This window comes from Belonocnema kinseyi, chromosome 4 (assembly GCF_010883055.1).
Source record: "Belonocnema kinseyi isolate 2016_QV_RU_SX_M_011 chromosome 4, B_treatae_v1, whole genome shotgun sequence".
Lineage (NCBI taxonomy): Eukaryota > Metazoa > Arthropoda > Insecta > Hymenoptera > Cynipidae > Belonocnema > Belonocnema kinseyi.
The window spans coordinates 109,091,892-109,104,757 of NC_046660.1; the positions used below are offsets into that span (position 1 = coordinate 109,091,892).

A 12,866-nucleotide genomic window follows, 5' to 3' on the forward strand; every position below is an offset into this window, starting at 1 on the left:
GTTTCGTAACAACGTTAAAACACCCTATATAGCATATATGAGGCTATAAGCCCAATTTATAAGTGATCGTATTCGATCGAAAAAATCTATATATAGGTTTTTGAGGTTGCTCATTAAGAATATGAACTCAGATTTTGAAAGTTCAATATGGCTGCCATTTTGGATACGCCATTTTGAATTCGTCAAATTTGATATTGGATTGTACACAGTTGGCCTGTGTAATCCTTTGGAAAATATTATATTTCATGTAATTAATGATAAAAATTCAAGATAGATGAAGTATGAAAACATATTCAATAGAAAATTCTTAATTTCTAACTTCATGATCTCTGTTATACATGCCTGCACAATTTTTTATATCCTATATACTATATCTTTATACAATACTTACTCGTGATGACCGGTGAATTCTTGTCATGTTTGTTCAACTGGTAAAACTTGATAATATGTCGTCTAATAAGTAAAAATGTCGGAATGCCTGTGGTGGAAATTTGTTTTGCAAACACCCATTCTAGACAGCAATACACAACTGGAAAAAAAGAAAACAGAATTTTTAAACGAGGGGGAAATGATTTTGTTACACTTGTAATGGGTTTCTTAATTTTATATTAGAATGAAAGTGAAACATAAAAGATATTATGTGTCAATACATTTTCTTCGACGATCTAGTAAATTAAAAATGGCGTCGTTTGATGGATTAATAAATATTAGCCTACAATCATGAAAGCATCATTTTCACAGTCATAATAATCTCTGAAATAAAAACTTATTGCGTGTTTCTGGATAAAGGTGTGTCTGCGGCCGAGTCCAATTCTATTGAAAGAATATATATAGCGTGCACGCAAATTAATATTGGGAAGAATTAAAGCAAATTATAACATAGCGTGTATAAAATACATTTTGAGATAAGAAATTTGATTCTCTGAATGACGATTCAGATGTATTTTCATTACAAGGAGCTTTAATAGTTTTATTCTTATAAATAGTTTGTTCACATCTTCGAAATGTCTACAATTTTGAAACAGATATTACGTTAGGATGATATTCATAGCGATATCAAGTTTGTTAATAATAAAATACAGACATATTTATTCTGTATATCATATGGTTTTTATTTATTTTTAAACTTCATCAGTGCAACGAAACGTTTTAAATCGAATAATAAAATAACTGAAAAAATTCTTTAGTATGTTGAATATCCAATTTTTATTGTAAATAGCTGTATGTATTGTTACGATACATACAATAGGTCATTTAAATATGAATTTTTCGTATTAAACTTTGAAATCAGATAGGGCAGTTCATTACTGAAACGCATGCATTCTATTAATACTATTATCCTATATAGATAAATGTCTAAATAATTTAATTTGGGAGTATTCTCAAATGAATATTGATTTAATTGATACGATTGTACTGCTACATGAATAAAATAAATCTATTAATAATATTAACTTGGTTTCAATTTTTTTTTATATGGAATCTTATCTTTCCGGATTTTTTTACCGTTTGAAGTTATTTATTTATGAGAAGAGAAGTCATCATACCATAAATTGGTAATTTTATCTTTGATTTAAAACTTTTTGTTTTTCACATAAATACTTAAAATCATTTTTTTGTGAGGGAAATTCATTGAAAAAACATAATAATATCAATCTAAACATTTTTAGACGGTACGAACAAATTATTAGAGATATAAAATTTTATATATTTATTTATTTATATTTATATAAGTATTTTCCTTGAGTTAGCGCTATCTTTTACAAAATTGAATTAAACTTTCAAAGATATTATTTCTAGATGTTCTACTATCAAAATTTTTGATTTATAATTAAATTCCTTATCACTATTCGATTACCACTTTAGTCGCTGCAGCATATTTCATTCTAGAATATTAAAAAACATTCCCGAATATTTTAGAAATATTAAGTACATTCCCGAATAATCTATACCAGTTCCTGAAATTCAAAAACTTTCCAGAATATTTTTGAAAGTTCTAGAAAATTTCAGCATTTTACCGAATTTTATGCATACGTCAGCTGAGTCTTTAAATTTATTGAACGTATGAGAAAAAAGCAAATATTTAAGAAAATATTTAAAATACTCAAGAAGCCCTTTAAATTAATACATTAAGGAAGGATTATCAAATGGACTTGGTGCAATTGATGCCATGCTGGTTATGAAGCAAAGAATATTCCACAAGTTTTAAGCAACATTCGCGTAATCATAAATTGAGAGTGGATGAAACTTTCGGCTACAATTCACCCAAAAACTTCGAGTTACTGTGCAAAAGACAAAATTTAAGTAAAAAATATAGGAGATATATAGAAAACATTATGGAGATGTGGATAAACTTTTAGTGACCTAGATAACCAAAAGTTTAAGTTTAATTACTTTTTCTGTACCAGTCACCCACACTTAGTTATAAGCATTACATTGTTGTTTTTTTCGGCACCGATTGCTGATACTTAGTTGCAAGTAAAATTTTTAAACTAGCAAGATTATTTTTAATGTTTGAAAGCTTTGCGATTTTGAAACAATATTGGTACAAAAAAATTATTTTTTCCGAATATTGAAGAAAGTAAAATTTCGTAGAGATTCTCTAGGGAAAGTTTCAACATGGGAATTTACGTGATTCGGCAGAGCCAACCGTTATCTTAGCTCAGGTGGCTAACTTCACACTCTTCGTAAAAACCTATACACACTAGCATCGCATACTATTTTTTGAAACAAATACGTGCGAAGTGTGCGAATAACTGACTGATTTACTTGCTCACGGGTAGAAGTGCGCAAATACATGCTGATATACCCTCATATAAATGTAGTTACATAATACTTTAAAATCGATTTTACAGTTTAGTATAATCTTTTACGATTTAGGGAAATCAGGCATGTGTATCAAAAAATAATATAGTACCTATCAATAAGCTATGAAAAATTTACTTTGGATATACTATATTAAATTTAAGCAGAATAATAATATAAAATATGGGAAAGATTTGAATAATTCTTTCACATTTTGAAAGAAAGGATTCTGAAATCGGCATAAGTCAATACTAAAAATTAGGAGTAGTTTGAAAAGAATGTGATGGACGAAAACACGAGAAAAGGGATCTTGTAGAGTTTTAATGCATAAAATATGAATCTTTTCTATTGACTATACCAATTCTTGTTTTCAAGATATTAAGTTTTCATATTCTTATTGTGAAGTTTCGTAAGTACGTTAACGATAATTTTTATATTTACTCGATTTCGACAAATCGTAATAAACTATATCAATTAATAATATTGAAATAGCAAGCATTGTTATCAAATTTCTTTCCATGTAACATTTAAAAATTGGGTATTTTGCGTACGCTCTGCATGTACCAGAAATAGATCTTTGCACGCAGTTGTTTCATAAATATATTGACAGTGGATGTCGATATCGGCAAAAAACTCCTCTGTCGGCACCGGCAAAAAAGTTATTTGTCGGTATATTATTATATAACGTTATTTTACATTAATAAATTTTCATTTAATTCTTTATTACAATATTATATTGTTAGTGTTATTATGCATAATATAAAGTATGCAAACAGTCACAGGACGGCCTTCAACATTATTTCTGCGAACAGCCGAAAAGGTGTGCCTTGCAGTCCCTGAAGACATTAAAAATAGATAGGAGTTTGACCAACATTAATTCTGTGACCAGTTAAAGGGCGTCTTCAAATCCCCATGAGATGTTGGAAAGGGTTAGGGGTTTAACCGATATTTGAAATCATTATTTATGACGTCAGTGAAAGGAGTGTCTTTTCGCCCCCACGAGTCTTTAGAAGGGGGTTCGGGTTTGACCCTTATAACAAAATAAATAAATTAATATTCGGTAAGCTAAAAATATGTTTTTACCAGTAACGGCAGAGAAATTTGTTACTGGTAGACAGAAAACTTTTTTGCCAGTGCCGGCAAAGAACTTTTTTTCCAGTACCGGCAGTCTATCCACTCCAAAACATATTTGCACCTAAGTATGGGCTAATATTGCTGAGAAAAGCTTTTTGCAGGATAAATATCATTAAAATTATGATTGCAGGCAAGTATAATGGGCATGGATAGGTGGCGGAGCAAAAAAAGATTGCCGTGGAAATATCTACATTTAAAATCTTTAAAATTTTACTTGCACGTAAGTACGGGCGATTGGTGCAGAGAAAGTTATTGAAATTCATTTTATTGTCAATAAAAATAACTGGTGAGTAGAAATATTTCCAAGTGCATGCAAAACAGCGAGGATGAGAAGCTATTCTTCTCGCTCTCTCGCATGCTGTCGAAAATGTTCCCATACCAGTCATCGAAAAGCCCCTCTCCCCTCAGAGAATTATTCCACAAAAACTTGCCACATTATTGTAACACATAGTTTGGTCTTCTTTATAATAAATACTGATTTTCACCTTAATTCTGTCTCTTATAATCAGGTCCAAACATTCGGGTACAATGTCCTTTAAAGTTTCATCTATCTCTTCAGTTATAAATACAAGTTTCCCCTAAAACTTGTAAACAAATCTTCACTCCCTAACTACCATTTTATTAATAGGACACAGTTTATTTGGGGAATTTTCAACATAAAAAACGTTTAATAGATATTCAGAGACAAAAAATAATATGCGATTTTGCTGTACTTGAAAAAGAATCATATTTCAATCAATTGCAAGGTAAATAAGTAATTCATTTCTGGACTAACTTTAAGTTGGCTGTTATTGGCTTAGTCTTTACCTTTCGGCATGCAAGTCTTTAGAGACTAAGATAACATTTTTATAATAAGGAATATCTATAAGCTCTTGCTGACAAGGTATGATATGTATATAATTATGAACAGCTGATTAAAAATTGCTTAAATTGTTCCAGTTTCATCTTAATTCTTAGAACGTTGCTCGTGAGTGAACTAAGGGCACGCTGGTGAATTTATTATTTAGATAGCCCATTAATATCCCACACCCTATCCGCCAATGTTTTCTCACGCTGAAGGCTGGGTTGTTCACTCTGAGGATACACGTTGAATTTCTTACCACAGAGAGTCCGCTCTTTACACACGTAGAGTAATAGCACTTTGAGTTCCGACAAGCACAACTAGTTTATTCCTCACGTTATTAAATCCTTTTGACTTTCTCATCTCCTAGGCCGCAGTTGGCGATAAACATCTTTCACTTACGATGAGGTACCTTGCGGTGAGGTCCGTAACAAATGATAACAAGATTTTTCCTCTTGCAATGGGCTTTCGCTATCACTCATCATACAAAGTCCTATACAATTAGCAATGAAAAAATGTTGTAAGTGGTGCTTGAAAATTAAAAAGAAAATTCTATGATTTGTTTCTAATTAATCTATTTACTTTTTAAGATTTTAATTTTCGTGTGACTTTTCTTGAAAACACAAAAAAATTGATATCGTGTTTATAAAATAGGTGTTATTTTTTACAAAATCAGCTGTTAATGTGCATCAAAAGTTCAGTAAGTTTTACTGTGGGGCCGCCAATGTTTAATGAACAAAAAATGAATCGTAAAAACCTGCAAAACGAAGCGAAGTGACGTAGCTACTGCATGGCGTAGCGAAATTTTGAAAATTTACAACACTCCAATGCTTTAAATATAAAAAATCAATGTATACAATTTCAAAGTAAAGAATAACACTTTTTTAGCTTTTCAACAATTAAATAGGTAAGTTTGACCTATTCACAATGAATATGAAATAAAACACTGTAAACATTTTCTTGAAGAATTTTCCCCAAAATCGTGTTCACGCTAATTTCCACACATTTAGGAAAATTTTTCTAAATTATAGTAGGAAAAATGCCCAAAACATTCGTTTGGAAGAATCACAAAAAATGGTTAATTTTTCTAAAAATTTGATAAGGAAAATTCTCTATGCTACTGTGTAATAATACTTTCAATTTCGAGAATTTTCCGAAACATTATGTAGGGAAAATTCCAAAAATTTGTGATGTATTGCTATTGTGTAATAATTCCTAAAATTCCCTAAATTATATAAGCTTCGCTCGCTAGTTTGAGCGCGCGTATTTATCTCGCGCTTCGCACTCGATATAACATAATTTTGTGATTGCGAATTCTCTTTCGTTAATAAAGCTCAGGTCGAGAGCTTGAGCGCACCTACGGCACGCGACTGAGGGCAATCGCATCTGCATAGGGTCTAATACAGGAGCCTATATAGGGTCCTATAGAGGAGCCTATGTCCTCTTTCGTCTTTTCTGTGCTTTTTCCAAAAAGTTACTTTTTTAATTCTTAATCTTATGTTTTACGATTAAAAGAAAATCTACTCGTCTACTAGATCTTTTCAGGCGAACAACTTTTGTCTGGTAATTTAAGTTCATACCTTGTGTCGTTTTTTTTTCAAACAAATTTAATATTTTTATTTAGAATATTATTTATTACGACTAAAGCAAAAACTAACTGCCCTATAAAAAATTATAGCTCATTTTGGGATGAACAAGCTTTTTCTCATTTTTTCTTGTAGCTTATATCGAAAAGTGATTCATTCTTAATTTGTAGTTCTTTCCAGGGCGCGCAATTTAAGCTTTTTCATTTTTTTCGTATCTTGCATAGTTTGACCAAAAAATGGAATGTTTTGATTTTTCATTATTTTTGGTACGATCAAATTTGGAGTTTTCAACTTCTCGACCATATTAAAAAAGTTGTTATTATAGTCCGGTAGGGCTTTCAAAAAGAAAAGTTTTTCTTCTCTTGAATTTTTTTCATATCATACGTTTTTTTGGTTAAAATGTTCATTTTAGTTTGTTTTTTTGGATTTTGAAAATGATGTGACTCTGATAATTTTCTTTTTATAGAAAAAAGTCATGGGGATAAATTGTTTGAGTTTCTGAGTACATAAAATTTATACATCTGGGAGAAATGTCGTTTCAAAAATTTTTGGTACGATCAAATTTTGAATTTTCAACTTTTCGACCAAATTGAAGAAGTTTTTATCATAATCTTGTAAATGCTATAATTCTAGTAATTTTTGATTTTTCAAAAAAAGTCATTGGGATAAATTGTTAAATTTTTTGAATTCTATGCATAACCGTATAGAGAATTTTTGATTTTTTAAAAAAGTGGTCTTAAAAATATTCAAAATGTGCCCACTTTTTAAATTTTCATCCAAAATGGATAACGAACATGACCTTTAGTTTAGGACACTAAACGAGTATACCAAAGGGCAATCGAATAGATTAATTTTTTCAAAAGTTATCGTGTTCACAGGCAGACAGACAGACAGACATACAGGCAGGCAGACACATTCGTAAAAACCTGTTTTTCGGATTCAGGGGGTCTCAAAACGTGGAAATTTGACCAAAACTGGTGGAGGGGGTCAAATTTTACACAAATCTAATACCTTCTTTGATGAGAATGTAAAAAGTCAGAGTCAGCTCGACGGCAGTCAGTAATGCAATGGAAGACGATCTCTTCCCAGATACAAATAAAGGTGGCAGCGAAATCTGATTTGTATCTAGGTGCATAGTATACTACTATTATGCTACTCTTAACTGATAAAAAGAACTTTTTTCTTTCCAGTTTTGACTGCCCGAAGGGTTAGACTTTATTTCCAAATATCAAACCTTTCAGGTTAATTAAAAATTGAGCATCTGTACGAATTTAGAGTTTTCTGATTCTCTACGGACATCTTTCGGCTACATTTATTTGTAATATTTCGAGATATGGATTTTCGTTAAATTCCATACAAAGGTCTAATTATTCATAAATGTTTTTAGAAAGTCGCAATTATCTAAAAAATAAAATAAAAAATTAAGTTTACGTTTTTTGCACACTTTGATCATAATTAAAAATATATATATTTTCATACAAAATCGCCAGCCTAATAATTATCCATTAAAAATAGAAAAATTGTCATGCAAATCTATAAAGCTTTGTATGCCAAACAAAGAAAAATCTGCAATTTTTTTATAATCTTCTAGGGAATAGACCGGATTAAACGAGAAATAAAAACAAAATGTCTACTGATTTAAATTTATAGGAAGTTTATGTCTTGATTGAATTCTTGAATCATATTATCAGAATTTTACATATACTTTTTAATGATCAGAAAGCAATGGATCACTCAACTGTATAAATAAGAATTTCCAGTGAAGAACATTAAAGACTCACTGATTCAAATTTAGCGAGAAAATATACACAAGTCAAGTTTTAGACGTCGATCGGTTTACCTAGGTATAAAGCATAAGATTTAAGGTTAGGTGAAATGCATTCAGTATTCATGAGTATTCTGCATTTTTCCTACCGACTTATGACTCATGTTTCTAATTTAAAAAGTTTCATGAACCAAACTTTTATCATTTAGGTAAAGCAAATATGCGGCTGAAATTTTATTTGACATTTTTCACTGATTAGTGAATACTAACACTTATATTAAAATCAAAGCACTGCAATAAAATATTTTAATTAAGAGCGATAAATATGTAGACTTTTTTTGCATGTAATATGCTAATTATTTATTCCTTTCTGACGTAAATAACACAAATTGATAAAATGCAATATCTGAGGTAACTATAACATTAACATCTTTTCTCTAAAAAATGTGTAAAAGTATTCAAAATATTGTGCTAGTTAATTTTCTACAGTAAAGAATGAATTATATCGTACGATAAACCTTGCATTCAATATTAACTATGTTACACCGGACTCTAAACACGGGTACTATATTGAAGTCTTTAGAATTAGAAACAAGCTTTGTGTGCGACTCAGTTAAAACACACGTCACAGATATTCATGTCAAATTCTTCAATAGCGATGAATAGACAGAGTAGAAGAAGCGCTTTTCAGCAAAAGATTAAACAATTCTACCACAATTAATGATACGCAACAAATAAACGCTGTAATTCCTATTTAAAAGGCAGAGGCAGAAGAAAAAGTTCTCGTAGAATAAGTGCTAAGATACCTGGGGCGCGACCTGGTGCACCCGAGTTGTCGACTGGCCATTTGGAATTCTCTTCATTATTGACGAAATTGAAATTTTTTTAACAGTTCTCGTAGGATACGTATTATACTAACTGGTGCTCGATCTGGTGCACCCTGATCGTCGACTAATAATTTTTAGTAATCTTAGCTGTTGAAACATTCTAAACTTTGAAAAAGTTCTTATAGAATACGCACTAAGATACCTGGGGCGCGACCTGGTGCACCCAGGTCGCCGAATTACCATTTGGAATTGTTTTCATTATTGACGAAATTAAAATTTTTTAAGGTTCTCGTAGAAAACGTTTTAAACTACCGTGTGTTCGACCTGGAGCATCCGGATCGTCGCCACATTTAGAGACGTGTCGACTATTGGCAAACCTAATATTTTCATTTTTAACGCAGGCTAATTTTCGCTGAGACTTACATGTTCTTAAGAATATTCGTTTGTGTTTAACCTGTCCTAAGCATCGGAAATGGTCAGGAACAAGGCTTGTGCCATGCTACCATTCAGTCGTGAACCATGCTTTAGCCAGATATTTCCAAGTGTCCTGCCATGCTTGAGCCATGCAAACTTTTTTTCACGCAGGCAGAAATTTGTTTGCCAGGAACAAGTGTTCTCAGAAATGATTTACATTTGTTGTTCTAATTTTTCTCTTCAACAGCCGTTGAGATATCCAGATACTTGACTTGTATTATAAAATTCCAAAACATGTAAGGTAGCATACCAATTCCAGAATTTCGAAATTACAACATTGTGTATTGCAGCATTACCTTACGTTTTGGAAATAAACTTCCGATACATGTAGTAGAAGTTTCCAACAGAACATTTTAACAGTGTATATGTTGTGTCAGCTCTTCTAATTATTTCAAATAATGTTTTAAGAATGCATTTTTTTCTAAATTAGTTGTTTCAGTTTACTTATGAATTTCATAAGTGGAGTTGTTACATTCAAATCATTAGTATCTGAAAATACGTAGGATCATGTAGGACCTTTCGATTTATTTTAATTTTAAATAACCACTAGCGGTCCCACGATTAAAGTTTCAGGACTTGTAAATTACATTTATAACTTCGTTTGACAAAAAAATATTTAAAAATTTAGGAAGACATATTGGAAAACACGCGATTTTAGCATTTTGAGTTGTAAAAAAATGTTAACATTTTTGTTTCTCTACGGCCATTTTCAAATTTGAAAGAACATGTCACTACAAACATTTTTATAGCTTAAAAAGTTCAAACGGATAATTAGAACAAAAGATATGAAACTTTTACGAATTTTTCCATTTTTTCGAAGCTTTAAAAACCACTTATGGGAATTTTTCTTCCCTAATTCGACAAAAAACTGTGTCATCCTTTATGGAAGCTCCCTTAGTATCAGCCTAATTCTATGCGAAGAGGAAAATTCTTGTTATTACTGGACAATGTAGACATGAATTCTACTCTCTACGGTCGGTTATCCATATTTGTATTTTTTAATTATTTTTTATTACCGGACCACTTCGATCTTAATTTTTCTATTGTTGCTGCGCACAACTCGCTTTTTGATTTTAGAACATGCATATTTTTTCTGAGTTACCTCTAAGACGAACTACGCACCCGTTTCCGTTTTACTCAGAAAAATGGTAATAAGTTACCTCTTAGGCGTGCCGTCACGGAAATCCCATTATGAACAGACGATGACTTTACATTTTCACTATATTTTAATTGGAAGCAAGTTTAATGGGAAATGTAAATTAGGGGACTAGTTTCTTAAGTATTTTCGACGAGAGTTTACAAACTCACTGAATTACGAGGCACGGTTAACTAGCCTCGAGTCTGAGTATGTAATAAAATTGTGATGTATGCGTAGAAAATGTAGTCCGAAGAACTGAGTTATAAATTGAAAGGTTCACTAAGACAATTCTTTCTAGGGACAGTTTTTGAAAACTCAGTGGTTATTGTGGTCGAATTTATTCTTTGAAATTTAAACGAATATGAAATTTTATCAATTAAAAAGGAATACTAAAAAATATAATCATTTAACTAAATGAAGAATATGAAAGTAAATTATAAATCTAAATTTCTCATCACCATAAAAGATTTTTCTTTAAATTTTTTTCGCAAAATATAAAATTAATTATTCTTTGAAAAAATGCATGCTTTGGTTAATTATTTTTCTTTGATTTTGGAGCAGTTAAAGATAAAACTAAAAAGTAGTTTTTAATTAATTTTTAATTAATATTATATATATTTATATATAATATAAATATTTCAAATAAATATGTCGCAGTAGATTTATGCCACGCTTGATGCCGCGCAGTAGACCTCTGCGTCATTTTTAATAGTAGAATGGAATTATGTTGCCCTTCCAGCTACATAGTAGACTTACTTAGCATTTTTAATTGCGAACTGAAGCTAGAATGCATTTCTGAATGTGCAGTAGACTTACCCTACATTTATGGTTGCACATTAGAGTTAAGTCGCCTTTCCGTTTGCAGAGTAGACTTCTGTGAAATTTTATGTTGCGCAGTAGTGTTATAAAATACAATTACAAGCAAACAAGATTTCTGTTACATTAGAAGTTATGCAGTAGTTTTATATTGTACTCAAGGGTGGGCAGCCGGCTTCCAGGTCATTTTTGGTTACGAAGTAGTGTTTTTTAGTGTTAAGGGATGTACTGTAGGCGTTAGTGTCATTTCAGGTTGCGTATTAATTATATGATAGTTATTGCTGCACAGCAAAGTGATATGACAGTTATAGCTGTTCAGTAAAGTTAAGGGGCAGATACAAATGCGCTGTAGCGTTACATCACGTGCAATAATGCTCAGTAGAGTTATATAACAGCTAAAACTACTACTGCGTAGTCGAAAATTCAACATGGATCCATTTTACAGCCATACATTTCATAAAATTATTATATAGTTATTACTCAAGATAAACAATTAAACTTAGACAATTTTTTGATCAAAAATCGATGTTTTGTAAAACGCAACTCGCGGTTATTCGGCTGTTTGTTTAAAAAAATGCTTAAAATTTGTATGGTGTATTCTCAATACATAAGCGATGAATATAAGCCACAAACTTTTAAAAAACTGAAATGTTTGTTTTTGTTTAATAACAAATTGATTCCGAACGAAAACCACGTTTCGCCAATTTCGACCAGTGGGACGGTCATCGAAAAAATGTCATTTGAAATAACTTATCGCAAGAAAGTTGTTCACTAGACTTTGAGACTTTTTCTGAAAAATGAAAGTAAATTGGTCGGAAATAGTGAAAATGGCAGCGAGTTGAAGTCAACACACGCTACCGTGGCAGTGCTCCGCTTATCGGCCTTTGTTCCTAAGCCATAAAGCAGCAGCGGCAAAGAACTACTAAACACTCCAACGGCAGCGTGTGTTGACTTTAACTCGCTGCCATTTCCACCCTTTTCGACCGATTTTCTTTAAATTTGCAGAAAAACTTTCTGAAAGTCTAATAAACAACTTTCCCGCGATAAGTTATTACCAAGATAATATTTTTTCGATGACCTTCCCACTGGTCGAAGTTGTCGAAACGTGATTTTTGTTTGGAATCGATTTATTATTAAACAAAAACGAATATATTAGTTTTTCAAACAAAGTGCGTTCCTGATAGTCAACTTTTATATATTGAGAATACACCATATAAATTTGAAGCATTTTTATCAGCAAACGACCGAATAATCGTGAGTTGTGTTTTACAAAACATCGATTTTGGATCGAAACATTTTCTATTTTTGTATTGTTTATCTTGAGTAATAATTATTGATTAAAAAAGTTTCATGAGAAAAATTTGTCAGCCGCATGAAGCTGAATACAGTCTGTCAAGTTAAAGCGTGGGTGGCTTTACTCGCAGTCGGTAAGGTGTATCGACATGATTTTGGTGTCAAAATATTAAGAAGAGCTCCCTCT

General features: G+C 31.4%; 1 protein-coding gene across 1 annotated transcript in view; it reads right to left on the reverse strand.

Annotated features, from left to right (window-relative positions):
• LOC117171705 (protein artichoke-like) overlaps positions 1–12,866 on the reverse strand; it is a 352,979-nt gene that overhangs the window by 242,215 nt on the left and 97,898 nt on the right. The window contains exon 2 of the mRNA XM_033359255.1: positions 392–529. The gene's annotated coding sequence lies outside the window, so the exon portion shown is untranslated. The remainder of the gene's footprint in view (positions 1–391; positions 530–12,866) is intronic.